Source organism: Lepidochelys kempii, chromosome 2 (assembly GCF_965140285.1).
Source record: "Lepidochelys kempii isolate rLepKem1 chromosome 2, rLepKem1.hap1, whole genome shotgun sequence".
In the NCBI taxonomy this organism is placed as follows: Eukaryota; Metazoa; Chordata; order Testudines; family Cheloniidae; genus Lepidochelys; species Lepidochelys kempii.
In genome coordinates, this window is record NC_136381.1 from 52,471,341 (window position 1) to 52,488,710 (window position 17,370).

The 17,370-nt window shown below is 40.1% G+C and overlaps 1 protein-coding gene across 4 annotated transcripts in view; it reads left to right on the top strand.

The window, feature by feature from the left end:
* Nucleotides 1-17,370, top strand: part of ZNF704 (zinc finger protein 704) — a 153,175-nt gene that overhangs the window by 44,105 nt on the left and 91,700 nt on the right. The gene's annotated exons all lie outside the window — the stretch shown is intronic.

Sequence of the window (17,370 nt, forward strand, 5' to 3'; positions counted from 1 at the left end):
TAAGGACAGACTTTTAAAAGCATGTTTTGTTTTGTCTTTTAATGGAAGAGGGGAGGAAAGTTTGATTACTGGTACTGTTGGCATAGTGAGGCTAATTGTCATTCTCCAGCAGGTCATACTAAAGCATTAAACCGTTCTTCTGAAGTGTCTGCTGGAGAACTAAACATACCAATAACAAAAAACGGAAACTGAAAGCATTTGAACCTTACCAGCATGTGTTGCTTCTGCTCCCTCTCTGAATGGTTGTGCAGGGTATAGTGAGTTTCAATCCACTTTGCTGCACTGCTAGTAGTGTGCTCTGGAAAAGATTCTTTAAAAAAGAGAAACAAATATTGAGTGACAATAAAGGGAGGTGGGGGAGAGCAAAATGGAGATGGAATCGTATTAACAGAGAAATGGACATAAATACAGTGTGAGGTTGTCATTTTACATCCAGGCCCAGTATGGTGTAGTGCATACCTGAGGCAACCTAGAAGAAACCTGGGGAAGGATCTGTGCCCCTGACAAGTAAGAGATTGATGACTGAGGCAAAGCCAAGGGTCTTCCCACACCTATCCCATCTGCCTGCATGCTCGCTCTCCAGGAGTGGCTGAAGGTCCCTAAAAGTGTGTGGGGGAGCCACTGGTGCTCAAATTGTGGCCCTGCCCCCCCAGCTGCCCCTTCCCCCTGAGGCCCCTTCCTGTGCTGCCTCTTCCCCCCCAAGATTCTGCCCTCCATTCTCTCCTCTCCGCCCCTTCCCCACATGTTGCTTGCCCTTACGGCCTGTAAAAAGTAAGAGGGCCATGGTCCTCTGTCCCCTCATTCCAGCACCTCTGTTGCTATCTCACACTGTACCTGCACCTGCAACATGGAAAGGATACTCAAGGGAGCATGTGGGGTCTTACTCTTTATTACACCCCGAGGGCGGAGTCATCATGAGGCCTATTGAAGAGGGGAGAGAAAGTAAATGAATGAATTGAGGGAAATAAACCTGGAGGGGAAGGAGAAGGTAACAAAGGAAAGAAAAATCTGTGTGTTCCCAGGAATTGGGATGGGGTGTGGATAATTCAACTAAAAAAATTTCTTTGTGGTGTAAACAGTTGCGTGTACTTTTACTTTGTACATTTCATTACACTTCTGCCCACTGTGGAACTACAGTAATGCACACAAACATAGTTGGTTAAACTACTCAAGATGAGGATTTGGGGATAAATAACTGTCCTCCAACTTGACAAATGCCCAGGTGAGAAGGAGATGACACTATGTTTATTTGTATGTTTTCTGGAGTTTAAGTAACAGCTAGAGAGGGAAGTTCATGCTGTGTGTCTGTAAAAATGGAGGAATCGATGGTTTGGAATCTTCTGGAACTTGTGAGGTCAATACACTGTTTAAGGATGAGAGCAAGAGAATGCTTTCTCTAGAAAATTCTGAAAATTAGAATGCTAGAAAACGTCACGCACACATACACGCGTTTGTAAAGTTTCTGTGATGGTTCAAACTTCTCCTGATTCTTTTCTCTGTAATGGCTAAAACCACTATGGTTTTGTTGTAGTGAATGTCCTGGGGTCCAGGTTAACCTGTAGTGTTCTTGTATGTTTTTTCTTTTTTAATTTTGGCATTAAGGTTTCAGCAAAGGCCTTGTAAAATGTCTGCATAGTAAATTCATTTGTGTGTAATAGTCAGTGGAATGCTTTCCAATATGTCTAGTTGTCCAAGTTCGTTTATTACAAGTTCTGCCTTTGAAGTATATTGTGGTACTGGGAGTGGAAAAAGGATGATGCGATTGAGCTGCAAAGTTCAAGACTAGATCAGAGCTTCCTCAACGTCTGAAGGGGGTGGTACCACTGGTTTTGCTCTGCCCTAGAGATAGAAGCCAACTGTGGAAACCTGTGAAGTTCACAGATGTTCAGAGCTGGGATTCTGTTTCAGTTCCATCTCTAATAAACAAGTGAATGTTTAAAATTTGACAACCATAAGGCCTAGTCTACATGAGGGGCGGGAGGATTGATCTAAGTTACACAACTTCAGCTACGTGAATAATGTAGCTGAAGTCGACGTACTTAGATCTACTCACCGCGGGGTCTTCACTTTGGTGAGTCGACAGCTGATGCTCCCCAGACAACTCTGGTGAGCCTCTCACTCTGGTGGAGTACTGGAGTCAACGGGAGAGCGCTCAGAAGTTGATTTATTGCATCTAGACTAGACACGATAAATCGACCCCCGCTGGATCGATCACTGCCCGTCGATCCTGCGGGTAATGTAGACAAGCCCTTAGTGTATTTCAATGTTTTCATGATACTCATCACCGTATTATCTGAGTGCCACCCAAACATGACTGGACTTATCTCAATACACTGCTGTGAGTAAGGCAGTATTAGTATCTCCATTTAAGGAAACTGAGGCACAGAGCGTATGGGCCTTTTGTTCAATCATAGAAATATAGGGCTGGAAGGGACCTCAAGAGGCAGGACCAAGTAAACATAGGCCATACCTGACAGGGGGTTATCCAACCTGTTCTTAAACATCTCCAATGATGGGATTCCACAACCTGACTTGGAAGCTTATTTCAGAACTTAACCGCCCTTATAGTTAGAAAGGTTTTCCTAATATCTAACCTAAATCTCCCTTGCTGTAGATTAAGCCCATTACATCATGTCCTATCTTCAGTGGACATGGAGAACAATTGAAGAATGTCCTCTTGTAACAGCCCTTAACATATTTGAAGACTGCTATCAGGTCCTCCTTCAGTCTTCTTTTCTCAAGACTAACAATGCCCATTTTTAACTTTTCCTTATAGGCCAGGTTTTGTGAACTTTTTATTGTTTATGTTGCTCTCCTCTGGACTCTCCTACAGTGAGGTGCCCAGGATTGGACAGAGTACTCCAGCTGAGGCCTCACCAGTGCTGAACAGCGCAGGATAATTACCTCCCATATCTTACATGTGACTCTCCTGTTTATACACCCCAGAATATTAGCCTTTTTAGCAACTGCATCACATTGTTGACTCCTATTCAATTTGTGATCCACTGTAACCTCCAGATCCTTTTCAGTAGTACTACTGCCTAGCTGGTTATTCCCCATTTTGTAGTTGTGCATTTGATATTTTTTCCTGCCAAAAATAATGCTTTGCACTTGTCTTTATAATATTTCATCTTGTTGATTTCAGACCAACTCTCCAACTTATCAAGGTCATTTTTAATTCTAATCCTGTCCTCCAAAGTGCCTCCCAGCTTGGTGTGCTCCACAAATTTTACAAGCATATTCTCCACTCCATTATTGAAGTCATTAATGAAAGTAGTGAATAGTACTGGACCCCAGGACACACTCCTCCACAATTCCACTAGATATGTCCCTCCCCCCCCGTTTGACAGTTAACCATTGATAACTGTTCTTTGAATAGTCTTTAAACCAGTTTTGCATCCTCTTTGTAGTAATTTCATGTATATTACATTTCCCTAGTAGCCTATGAGAATGTCATGGGGGACTGTCAAAAGCCTTACTAAAATCAAGATAGATGACATCTACAGCTTTCTCTCTATGCATGAAGCCAGTAACCCTGTCAAAGAAGGAAATTAGGTTGGTTTGGCATGATTTGTTCTTGATGACAAATCCATGTAAGTTATTTCTTGTAACTCTCTTATCCTCTGGTGCTTACAAGTTTGTTTAATCATTTATTCAAGTGTCTTTCCAGGTACAAAGGTTAGGCTGACTCGTCTATATTTCTCCAGGTAGTCTTTGTTCCTCTTTTTAATGGTTGGTACTATGTTTGCCCTACCCCATTTCTCTGTGACTCATCCATCCTCCATGAGTGCTCAAAGATAATCACTATCAGTTCCGAAATTGCTTCAGCTTAAGTACCGTAGGATGAATTTCACCAGGCCCTGCCGACTTGTATACATCTAATTTATCTAAATATTTTTAACCAGGGTTTTTTTCATATTTTGGCTATCTGCCTCTTGTTGTTAATATTAAATTGTGTTAAGTATCTGATCACAACTTAAATTTTTAGTGAAGACTGAAGCAAAATAGGCATTAAAGACCTCATTTGTCTTGATGTCATCATCTGTTATTAGCATTCCTTCACTGCTAAGCAATGGACCTATACTTTCCTTATGCTACAGGGTTAGCTTGACGTAAGCTGCCTTGCGTTGACCTAGCTGTGGAAGTGACTTCACTTAAATTTGGCTCCTGCTGACGTAAATGCCTCTCTATGCCGAGTTAGTAACACCACCTCCCCAAGCAACATAGAGTAATGGTGGATGTAATTAGGTCGATACAGTGTCAATGTAGAAACTGCATTGCTTATATCGACTGTTACTGGCTTTCAAAAGCGATCCCACAATGCCCCACATTGACAATAGAATTGATACAAGTGTTCCTGGTGAGGATGGGCACCTCTGACATAAGGAGCCAAGTACGCGTGCACACAAAAAATTTAATAACTGTGGTGGCTATATGCCAACATAATTTTGTAGTGTAGGCATGGCCTTAGTCTTTCTCTTGCTCTTAAGATAGTATAGAGCCTCTTCTTACTGTCTTTTACATCCCTTGCTAAGTGTAACTCATTTTGTGCCTTAGCCTTGCTTATCACATAGCAAGTCTGTTAGAGCAAGGTATAGAATCTGTGTCTTCTAAGCAAGGTATAGAATCTCTGTCTTCTAAGTGCGAGTGGAGTTTATTCTTCACCACCACAAGACTGTACTTCCTCAGTGAGATGGAAGTTTTATCTTCCCGCTGCAATAAGACACTCTGCAATGAGCTCCAGGGGTATGATCACTGTGAAGAAGCCAGCTGTGTATGGGCCCAGGCAACCTCGAGCCATCTTGAGCAATTGCTTCCACGAAGAAGGAAAAGAGAGAATTAATTTAATGTTTACAAGTACCTTAGTAAAACTAATTGCGATTAGAAGAAATACATCTGTTCATTTAGGAAACAGTGAACTCAAAGAGGGGTTTTGCATGTGTGAGTGAAGTATGCTAGAATTAGCCTTTGTATAGCAATGGAAAGTGTTCTGGTTGCCAAAATGTCCTAAAAAGTAGTTTGATGATTCATTTTATGCTATAAGTAAGTAAATTAGATTGTTCTGCTTATATACATTCCAGTCAGCTAGTGTTCTAGCAGAATTAGTGAATGAAGGGGAAAACTAATCTAGATTTTAGACCTAGTAATACAATGATGGATACCTTGGTAACAATTGCTACAATTTTGAGGCAAATTCTAGTAAAAGTTGTAATTATTTGGGACCTCATTATTTTCTTCACTTTGGACCATATTGTCCCACTCCTCCCTAGTGGACAGGAAAGTCTTTAAGGCTCTGCCAGGGGGGAAAGTCCAATGTCTTTTCCTACAACCCCTCCAGCAAAGTGCTTGTGAGTTCAAACCCATATTCTATGTATTGGTTGAAATTGCTGCAAGTGTGGGGGGCTCTGTGAAGTCCCTGTGCCTTTTCACATGGTCTCCATCAGCTCTCTCCTCTGGGAATCTTTGCTGCATTTGGGGAAATAGGGGAAGGGGGTAATTTCTCAGAGCAGCACTCTCTGTCCAGTAGTCCCTTGTCTGGCTCTGTTTGGTCTTGTGTTCTCCACATCAGTAAATTTTAGTGAATCTACTGTATGCAAGTTGTTGCAAACTAAATGGCTTGTTTGTTTGAATGATGCAATAAGAAACTAGGCAAGGATTGCAGTAATTTTGTTTATAGAAAGCATTATCTTGTTTATTTAAGATCTGCTTACAGTTTAGAAGAAAACACACAAACTTCTGCAACTGTGTGTGAGGACTGAAGATAAGGATACAGACCACTACAGAAGTACAACTTATTTATTTTTTGTTTTAATAATGTAGTGGAGATTATTTAAGGGGATATAACTGAGGAACTTTGTGTTTTGTTTCTGGTGCCAAAGTCAACAATTAAAATGGAACTTTATAATAGCTCTGCAAACAAAGGGGGGAGTACAAGGGATCAGAGCTTCAGAAGCCACACTGATAATAGTACAGAATCCTTAACACAGCATGCAAATATCTTAAAAGTAGCTCTTTAACATAGGCTTCTTCAGAATTAGCAGAGTACTCAAGTGAGCTAATATCTCTTCTTTTCAAAAAACCAAACCAAACCCAACCACATATTGTTTTTCCCATAACATCTCCGTTATAAAGGTGTAGGTAAGACACAGAAGTTCTTTCAGTGAATAAGAATGAAGGTCTTAGTGAGATATGTAAGTGTAATGACTAAGAATCATTCTGCAAATGCAGTCATTTATAAATGTCGCTTGACAGATGAGCATCTGCCTTTGGATTTGCAACTTGATTATTTTGTTTGGATTATGAAACTTTAGAAATGTAGAAAAGTTTAAATCCAATCCAACAGCTGTTTGGAAGCTTAGTTCTGAGTTATGCTTTAGTTCCACTAGATGGCAATACAGAGCACTTTGGTTTTGTAAAAATGTAACTAGGCTGGCCAGAATACAGGAATTCCGTTTTGTAAAAAAACAATTGAGATTTTGAAATTTGTTTTATTATAGTGTGGAACAGAGACTTTTCTCTTATTTTTTCATGAAAAATTTTGAGAGGCAAACAGATTCCAGAATAGCCTGTAGTCATGTGGCTAGGGCACTCACCAGGGATATGGGAGACCCAAGTTCAAGTCCCTGCTTAAGATCAGGCAGGACTTGAACGTGGGTCTCCCACATCCCAGGTGAGTTGCTCTAGCCACAATTCTTGACCAGCTATCAGTGTAACTCTGAGTTTAAAGGAATAGTAGATAGATAGATTAAAATATATTTGTGTGTTTTTGAAGATCCTTTAGATTATTACATGTGAAAGAATTTAGAAATCTTACTTACATTTCAGCATTAATGGTGATTGTTTACTTTTTGCATTTGACTCCGATTGGAAGCTTTCTGGGTCTCAGTGCATTATCATGATGCTGCAATGTTTGGATTGCAAATGGGATTAAAATAAGAGAAAATCATAGACGCTTTATTGTTGATCTGAGGCCTTGTCTACGTGACAGGGAAAAGTCGATCTAAATTACGCAATTTGAGTTACGTGAATAGCGTAACTCAAGTCGACGTAGCTTAGATCTACTTACCATGGGGTCCACACTACACGATGTCGACGGGAGAGCGATCTGTGGTCAATTTAGCGGGTCTTCACTAGACCCTCTAAATCAACTGCTGATGCATCGATCACCGCGTGTCAATCCCCCAGTAAATGTAGACAGGCCCTTAGATTTCATTTTTGCAAAAAGTAAATGTGGGGCTTACATCAACATGAGAATTTCCTTTTTAAGATTATTACATTTCTCATATAACTTATGTTACCATGCTAACATACAATGATTTGAGCTGGATATTTCTTTCTGTTTTAAATGTTTGTATAAATTTGACATAAGTGATATGGAGGGCTTTTTCTGTGCAATTTGAGGGAGAGGGGAAATGCAGTATTAACATCTTTCTAGTTCAACAACGGGATTAGAAAGAATTTGAGGGAACTGTCAGTCAGCTGCCAGCTGAATATCCCTTCCTGAAGTGTAGCTTTTTCTTACATGTAAGTGCCTTTGTGTTTACTTCAGTTTTAGTCAGTCTGCTTCTGCTTCTGTATATGTGTTTGTTACATAATTGTTTTGGAGAGTTTGGGCCTAATACGTACAAGTTTTTCCAGTTGGACCAGGAAGAAATTAGGGGTTCATTCATGTAGTGTAATCTTTTCCTCAGCATTATCTTTAATCAGCCTACTATTGAACTTGCTTCCACAATATCTCCTTTTATTAAACCTTCATGTGGCTCAACAGGTTGCAACTTGCACCAGTGTATAAGGGAGTCTGAGTATTAGTATAACATTTTTAGAACCTCACATTATTCTGAATTTATCCCCCTGGTTTTGTTCCTGTGTTTTACACTGTACTCCTGGGGAAATTCTGTGCCAATTTTTTTTTAATTCTGTGCGCAATATTTTAAAATTCTGCATATGTTATTTGTCAAAATAACACAATTATACCAGTTTCAATTATTTTGGTAGTTTATTTAAAAATACCTGTCAACAAGTAACAATATAGACAACGAAAAAGATTCAGGAAATATTTTTTGACTAATAGATTCCTTACTAGGCATATTAATACAGAACTTTGAGTAATAATTCCTTAAAACTACAATACAGAAACATATTTCCTGCACCCCTAAGAATCAGTGCAAAGGGTTGGTGGAGTCAGGGGTAATGGAGGAGCTAAGGGAGAGGGAAGTAATTGCTGGGAAGGCACATGGGAGTGAACGTGGAGGGTTGTTGGGGTTCGGCGGGTGGGTGGGAGAAGTAGAGAATGTTTTTTCTTGCAGGGGAGGGATTGTTAGTGAGTTGGGGAGCCTCCCCCATGCAGACCCTGACTGGCCCTTACCCTCTCCCAATCGGTCGGGCACATCTGCCCCTTTCCCTATATGCCCCTGCACTCCAACTCTCATTCAGCCCTGGCTTCAGTCTGTCCCTCCCAGTAGGCCTTCTGAACCCCTGTTTAGGTGACACCCCCCCAACAGACCCGTGTGCCCTGTGCTGTCTGTCCCCTTCTCCCCTCCCGCCCCCCACATCCCATGCTTCTTCATCTGGCCCCACAAACAGGGCTTTGTGAGGAACGCAGCCTCTGCTCTCTCCCTGTTGGCTGCTGACTGCTGCAGCCAGTGAGTGGTGAGCTGGCTGCTTCTATTTTGGTGTCAAAGCAGCCCCTGGTGGGCAAAAAAGTAACTGCAGCACCTCCCCAGCAGAATGTATTTTCTGCAGCGAAAAAAAGTCTGCAGGGCACATGAATTCTGCGTGTATGCAGAAGCGCAGGATTCCTCCAGGAGTAACGTTTGTAGGCTGGCTGTACTGTTCTAACCCTCACAAAAATGACTTATCATGAAATTATCCCAGTGAGAAAAATGTAAAAATGGCAAAATAAAATAAATATGATCAAGTTAAACATCATAATGATGAAGTCTCCGATGTGTTCAACATACAGTTTGAGATATTTCTTTGTATAAGGCTTTGGAAGCAGACTTAGAAGATGATATTGTATTTATGTAATAGGTTTACCATTCTTCCAAAAATCTTCCTATTGAGCACTGAAGATGGTTTACTATAGCCCACATCCACTTGTCTGCATCTGTAAAAGTGGTTAGCACCTTATCCTACCATGAGTCAAGACAAGAGGCTGAATTGTTTTCACTGTTTGATTATACAAAGTTGCCAGCAGGACTGTGATCTCATTACCAAGCATATTCCAATTAATTCTTCTAATGTGCACAGAGGAGAAATGTCTCTTAAACAGCAAAGAACATTAGGCAGTGGCTCTTGAAGAGCTGCAATCAATAGTCATTGCTGCTTTATCTATCAGCCATCAGAGTGAATCCATGTCTTGTTCTCAAACTTTAATTCTTCAGAAAAATTATGTGTAATTTCATAATACTGCTAAACAGCTGGCAGTGTTCAATAAAAGTAGCTTCCTTGCGGTTTGCATTAACCATTGTTCAAAAAATCACTGTTGGAGTGCCAGACATTTGTGCTTCTCATGTAAGAAAAAAAACAATGGGTGTGGGTTTTAACTTTTGCCTCTATGAAGAAAACATTACCATGTATATGGGTACGTTTAGTATGTTCATGTCTATAGTGAATTTTTGTAAAACATTTTCAAATGGAAAAAAAACAGTTACATCCTAGATTAGACAGTAGTCTCTCATGTTATATCAGGTAGTCAGGAAAGATAAGATTAGTATTCAGACAGAAGATGTTACTCTCTATACGATACCAAAATTGCAAACAATGATCTTTTCTTTTTAACCAACTTTTAGAAGTTAATGAGTTTCATTATGTAATAGCAACTATGGTGTATTCTGTGCAAGATTCACTTTATTACAAACTGGAGGTGGGAAAGGTGACAATTTTGCATATTTATCATAATGTTGTATCTGAGATTTTTACATAGATTTTATTTATAACTGTATGACCAAACTCCACACTAATAAATGACCTTGCAACCTTATTGCCTTCACTGAGAATAGCGTAAAATTTGACCAGTGGTCTATATTTGATGAAGGGTCTATATAGATGGAAGGTCACCTTTCAAGGATTTTCTAATTACAATTGTTACAAGATGTTTTACATGCATTAAACATGCATTAAGGATTATTAGATACTCAGATGCTGTAGTGATGAGGGACATATGAATCAGGCATCTAAAATAATCTGAACATCCATATATCAAAGTGACTTGAGATACATAGGTAGGTAGAATATTTATTATTTTAATGTCCTTCTCTTTTACAGAAGCATTCTATAAAAGGATATATTTATTTAAGGCAGGTACCACATCTTCCTCTATGTTTTAAAAGTGGCTAACACACTGTAGGCACTAATGCAAGATTAATAACAAATCCTCCTAGTCATAATAATCCACTTGATAGTAGTAAATATTTTTTACAGTAACATACAAGGCAGGAGTATTGTGTTAGATCAATTAGATTTGTTTAAAGGGATGCATGCTTTCTGATGAGCTGCTAGCATTTTCTTTGAGAATATTATACTCTTGTATATTTATAACAGCACTTGGGTGGTTAATGTATTGTGCAAATGGAGTTAGTGAAAAGCTTTTTTTATTTTTCAGTATGATATGCATATTCGTTTTCTGTACGGATGCATAACCATTTCTTATAAGCTTGCAATGGTGGTTCCGTTTTGTTCAAGATCCTTTTAATGCACTTTACCTGCCAAATGGCTGCTAATTTACTATATTTTTTTGAGAATATAATGGGCAACGTCTCTGGTTTTAAACGTATTAGCTGAGCTAATTTTACAGATTTAACAGCTTTATGTAATGATCTCCATATTGGACATCTTGTACATACACCTGACTACACACATAGTGCAAGTGCAGGCACAACATGAGAGCATGTGTTCAAGTGTGTCTGAAATATCCACTGGAGTGTGCACCTGGTTCACTTGCAGGCATATGTGTACACTGACCTTCAGCCGCTCTTTTAGGTTGGTGTTTATTAAAACCAGGCCCAAAGAATACAAGACAGGGGCTAGCACCAGCTCCCCAATCTGTTTTTTTTCTGTAAGCAGTCAGCCCTTTAGTCAAACCCCATTGATTTAAATCAACCTTTCTTTTTCCCCCACGACATATTTTTTTCGTTTGAAATTCATTCTTTCTCCCCGATTTTTACTTCAGCTGAACACTCTCACTGTGTCTCTCCCTTCATTTGTTTGCTTTGCTACTGGCTGTCTCCTCTTCAGTTCTCTGGTTTTGTTTGTTTTTCCTCCAGGTCCATTTGTTCCTTTACCTTACCAGCGTATTGCCCTATGCCCTCCGTTTCCTCTTCCCATCCCAGGTACTCTGTTTTCTCTTTCATCTCCCTCCATCCTGCCTCAGGTTCTCTCTTCTGTTCCTCATCTCTGTTGCCCCCAGTTTTCTCTCCTAGTTTCCAGAGTCTGTCTTCCTTTAAGGCTGCTGTACAAAGCAAGGAAGGGATAGTAAGAAAGGAGGGCAACACTGACCCTTTCCCCTGCACAGTGCCACTTACAGGGAAGGAGGGGAAGGACTGCATCAGATTTAATGGAGGATGACTGCTCCTCTGGTCAGTTCCAGGAGGGAGGAGAGGATAATGGAGATGCTGTGCTTGGCCAACCTTAATGTGCATTTTTGCTGAAAAGTGTCTGAAAATGGGACCCCCCCTTACTCCAAGATCTGCTTACTTGAGTGATTTAAAAAAAAAAGACAAACATTTTACTCCATTTTACCCCAGAACCAGCATAGCTAAGGCCACGTCTGTACTACACCATGGAAAGGGTTTTTCCATTGCAGTAGGAACTCCACTTCCCTGAGTGATGGTACTAGGCTGATGGAAGCATTCATCCGTTGACCTTGCTACATCTACACCAGGAGTTAGGTTGGCATAGTGCTCCGGGTATGACGTTTTTTATACAGATGTTGGTCCAATAAAACATGTTACCTCACCCACATGGTCTCTCTAATATCCTGGGACTGACACAGCTACAACAACACTGCATACAAGTCTTGTATCTGTCATTAGTGCTCTTTTACAAATCTCTCTCCAGCTACCTTTTCCACTGATTTGTTGCTGCAGAACACTTCAGTGGGATAGAATCGTAAGACTTGAGAGGTCATCTAATCCAGTCCTCGGCACTGATGGCAGGACTAAGTATTATCTAGACCATCCCTGACAGGTGTTTGTCTAACCTGCTCTTAAAAATGAAGAAGTGGAAGAGAGTGTTGCATGTAGATATTGCTTACTCTTACTAGTTGAGAGGAGACTTCTTTAACTTGGTGTGCCAGGGCACCTGCAGAACGGGCAGGTGAATAGGTGATATCAGTATGCTGTTTCAACTAGGGATTATGTTCTCATTATTAGCCCTTGTTTCCTCACATCCCTTTCTAAGAAAAATGTGGTGGTCCCTTTGTAATTAGGGCCCTACAAAATTCACAGTCCATTTTGGTCAATTTCACAGTCATAGGTTTTTTTAAAAAGTAAATTTCATGATTTTAGCTATTTAAATCTGAAAGTTCATGGTGTTGTAATTATAGGGGTCCTGACCCAAAAAGGAGTTGTGGAGGGATCACGAGATTATTGTAGGGGGGGGTTGCAGTACTGCTACCCTTACTTCTGTGCTGCTGCTGGTGGTGGAGTTGTCTTGAGAGCTGGGCAGCTGAAGAGCGGCGGCTGCTGACCAAGAGCCCAGCTCTGAAGGCAGAGCTGCCATCAGCAGTGGTGCAGAAGTAAGGGCCTGGTATAGCATTGCCACCCTTACTTCTGCGCAGTTGCTGGCAGGGCACAGCCTTGAGAGCTGGGTGCCCGCTAACACCCATCGCTCTCTGGCCGCCTAGCTCTGAAAACAGTGCAGAAGTAAGCGTAACAGTACCGTGACCCCACTACAATAACCTTGCGACCCCCCTGAAAATCCCTTTTGGGTCAGGACCCCCAATTTGAGAAATGTTGGTCTCCCTTATGAAATCTGTATAGACTAGGGTAAAAGCACACAAAAGATCAGATTTCATGGGGGTAGACCAGATTTCACGGTCCATGATGTGTTTTTCATGACTGTGAATTTGGTAGGACTCTATTTGTGATGAACCAGTGCCAACAGGTATCAGCATAAATTGCAGCACTGTAGTACTGAATAACTATTAAAGAACCATAGTCACATTTTCTCTCTTACACACATATAATGTGCTAGGCTCTGTCATCTTGAGAAATCACTTACTGTATTTTAACCTCTGTGCCTCAGTTTCCCCACCTGTAAACCGGAACAACAATACATATGTACCTAACAGAGGTGCTGTGTGGGCTAATTAGTAAACATTTCTAAAATACTTTAAAGATGAAGAATGCCATTCGAGTGTTTCTGATAGTTTACTTTTAGTCGTATAATTTTATTTACAGTAAAAGCTGTTTTATCTGGCACTTCACCAACCGGAAAGCTCTATAAATTGCCATTTCTGATCTTCATTGAAACTGTTTTATAGTCCAGTTGGCGTGGGGCCAGTGAGGGGTTGGGAGGGGCTGTGGAGCATAGGCTCTGGGAGGGAGTTTGAGTGTGGGAGGGCACTTGGGGTACGTGAGGGAATGTGGGGTGCTGGATCCCGGGGCCACTCACCTCGGGTGGCTCCCCGCAAGAGGTGATTTGTCCCGGCTGCTGCTAGGTGGAGGCATGGCAGGTGGCTCTGTGCGCTGCCCCTGCCCTAAGCACTAGCAACACAGCTCCCATTGGCTGGAACTGTGGCCAATGGGAGCTGCGAGCGTGGCACCTGCAGGCAGAGGATCAGGCAGTGCACAGAGCCTTCTGCCACGCCTCCGCTTAGGAGTAGCTGGGACAGGTCGCCGCTTGTGGGGAGCCGCTTGAGGTGAGCAGCCCCCAGATCTGGCACTCTGCATCCCTTCCTGTGCCCCAAGCCCTCTCCCTCACCAAACTCCCTCCCTCTTAGTTAACCTGTATTTTTTCACTTTTCGGCACCCCCATGCCCCCAACATGCCAGATAAAACAGCCTTTACTGTATTTAGATATGATTTTACATTTTGTAGTATACATTTTTATTATTGTAAATGTCAAGATTACAAAAAAGGCACATTTAGAGTATTACTTTTCCATAACTATTTATTAAAGGAAAAGTGCAGAATGTCAAAATGTCTTGAAGATTTTATTAAATTTTTAGTAGAGCAAGAAATTTGAGAAAACATACATTAAATAAATAAAATATAATTAATATTAAAACAAACTAAATGTGTATTAAACTAATAATAAATTGACACTAAATTAAGTACAAACCCATGTAAGTTTTTATATCTTGTTTTAAGTTCAGCCATGATATGTGGTATGAATATGTATATTTATATTTGTTATGCATATAGGAAGCTTTGTATTCCATTACATTGCCTGTAAATGCAATTTAACTCACGTCTTTATTAGTTTGTTTCTGGTTTTTATTTTTGCAAGAACCCAGTCTTACGGAAATACAAAATATCATGAAGTGGCAGAGTCAGATTGTCATTATTATAATGCAGAGTTTGCACAGGCAAACTATATATTTTGTGACAATTTCTGCTCTCTTTTTTCATCCACAAAACCTCGCTGAGGACACAGATTGGCCCTATGAGATTAATTGTATTGTGTGGATCTGGTGAAATTAAAATCCACAGAAGAGAAGCTTTGTGTCATCAGAACCCTTCAGTACAATTTCTGTCTCATAATGCACTTTCGGGTCTGTTTTTCTTTTCTACTGTATGTGATACTCCAAGTATACTTTAAATCAATGCTTAATTTGTAAAGAAAGAAATGCTGATGCTCGAGCAATAATCATGATACTGTTGCTAGAACAAAATGGTGTCCTCCGCACAGAGTGATCTCCCGGACACCTTGCATGCAAGTGTAGAATTGTTTGATTTACTAAAAATATAATGGCATGCCGCTGACAGAAGAGGTGCCGGTCCTGCGCCATGCCATGAAAAAAGGTGCTGGGGGTTGTGCCAGGGCAAGACCCAACATAAATTAAGCTATGTTTTAAATCAGCATTTCACGTATCAGGATCAGATTGTGTACTTCTGAAGATGCACTCTTTGGGCAAACTCAAATTACAAAACTGGAAACAAACCACTTTCTACTCCCTCTTTTCCCTGTTGTGCGTTTTATAAAATATTGCTGAATAGCTTTCTCAGCTAGTCAGTATCCAGCTGATTTATACCATTTTTTTGTTTTTCTACCTCAGAATTGCCAGCTCTAGTGCTATAAATAGAAGTAAGGTTTATACAGCTTTTAAAAGAAAAATTGCATCAACAGTTTAACTTACGTAATTAAGAAAAACTAAAAAAGTTTTATATTTGGAACAAAACGGGCTTATTAATTCATGCTTTTGCTTTATTGCTGCTATAAATCCTCTTGTTCTTTTAGTTTTTTACTGTTTAGTTATACTGTGATTTTTTTTAATTAAAACCCCCTCAATATTTTAATACAATTTTGGGGTCCTCAGCCTTAAATGTAGTCAGATGTCAATGGAAAAATAGTCTCAACTCAGAACATTGTCAAAATTTATCCCTAACTTGACTCTGCCTCTAGTAAAATCCTTATCCATGCATTTAATCACTTCCATCACCACAACTGTGATTCTCTCTTTATTTCCCAAATCTCACAGTCCAAGGATCTGTTCGCTGTTACAAACCCAGAGTAACTCCATTATCATTAGTGTAACCCATAGCCTCTAAATTTCAGAAGTCCAGAATGTTTTAGACAAACTATTCGGTTGTTCCAGGAATGAAAAATAAAGTGGAAGCCATTAAAAAGTCAATATTATCCTGTTGTTACCACCCAATGATTACAGGTATTTGTGTTCTGTGGGAGAAAACTTTGATAATCTAATTGTGGAAGCTTTTGGCAAAGTACAACATTTCTAATAGCAGCCGCTGTATATCTCTCCACTGAATGAAACTCAGAGGACCAAATCCTCACCTGGTGTAAATCAGTATAGCTGCATTAGAGCTGGAGCTACACTGATTTACATCAGCTGACAGTCCGGCCCAAAATTGTCCTCCTAGTTTGCCAAAACTGTCTCCTGACTCCTTCCATTATACATTTTCCCATATATCTGCCTATTATTGCTTAGTGTTTTCATGTCTAGTCTCCAAACCTTCCTTTTCCTTCAACTTCAGCTAAAAACTTTAGAAAAAAAATCCTTCCTTCACACCATTCACCTAATTTAATAAATCTTTCCATTCTGTCCTTACTATGACCAGTTTGCAAGAATACATACTTGCATCTTAACCTTTTGTAAAAAGCTCACCTGGATTTTTGTTTCCCCTATTCCATCTTTCTCATATTCTCCTTCAGTTGTTCATATAGGAGATGATGTATCCAACTTGCTTTTAAAGTGTTATTTTTATTCTTCCTCTTGCTTTTTTTGAGACATTGAATAAGTGACATTCTGTGAAAATAAGTTGTAGAATGTTGTGTTGTACTAATAAAGTGTTGTATTGTTTAAAGGTTCCTCTTGTTCTTTTACTGTACTCTTCAGTGTATTTATGTGCATGGGAAACATCTGAATAACTTCTTTTTGCTATAAGGCAATTGAAAGGGACGCTGCTAAAAGTATTGCAGCTTTGGAGAGGGAACGGAATAATTGGAAGAATGGCAAAGTTGGCCAAACTTGTGAACTTAATCCTTATTTTTCACCATCATTTTCATGAAATCATTAAAGCTTTGTGTAACCCTTCTGCCCGTCAGAGTTGGCAGCAACAAGGGCCAGGTTCAATATCTAGGGGATCCATTCCAATAACACAATGCAAACCGGCTCGAGCCCCCACCCAGTGACCTGGGACAAATATATACCACCCCCGCTGGGCGCCTCTGTCATAAATATAAAGGGAAGGGTAAACCCCTTTGAAATCCCTCCTGGCCAGGGGAAAGCTCCTCTCACCTGTAAAGGGTTAAGAAGCTAAAGGTAACCTCGCTGGCACCTGACCAAAATGACCAATGAGGAGCCAAGATACTTTCAAAAGCTGGGAGGAGGGAGAGAAACAAAGGGTCTGTGTCTGTCTGTAGTCGTCTTGGCCAGGGACAGAACAGGAATGGAGTCTTAGAACTTTTAGTAAGTAATCTAGCTAGGTATGTGTTAGATTATGATTTCTTTAAATGGCTGAGAAAAGAATTGTGCTGAATAGAATAACTATTTCTGTCTGTGTATCTTTTTTGTAACTTAAGGTTTTGCCTAGAGGGGTTCTCTATGTTTTTGAATCTAATTACCCTGTAAGATATCTACCATCCTGATTTTACAGGGGGGATTTCTTTATTTCTATTTACTTCTATTTTTTATTAAAAGTCTTCTTGTAAAACACTGAATGCTTTTTCATTGTTTTCAGATCCAAG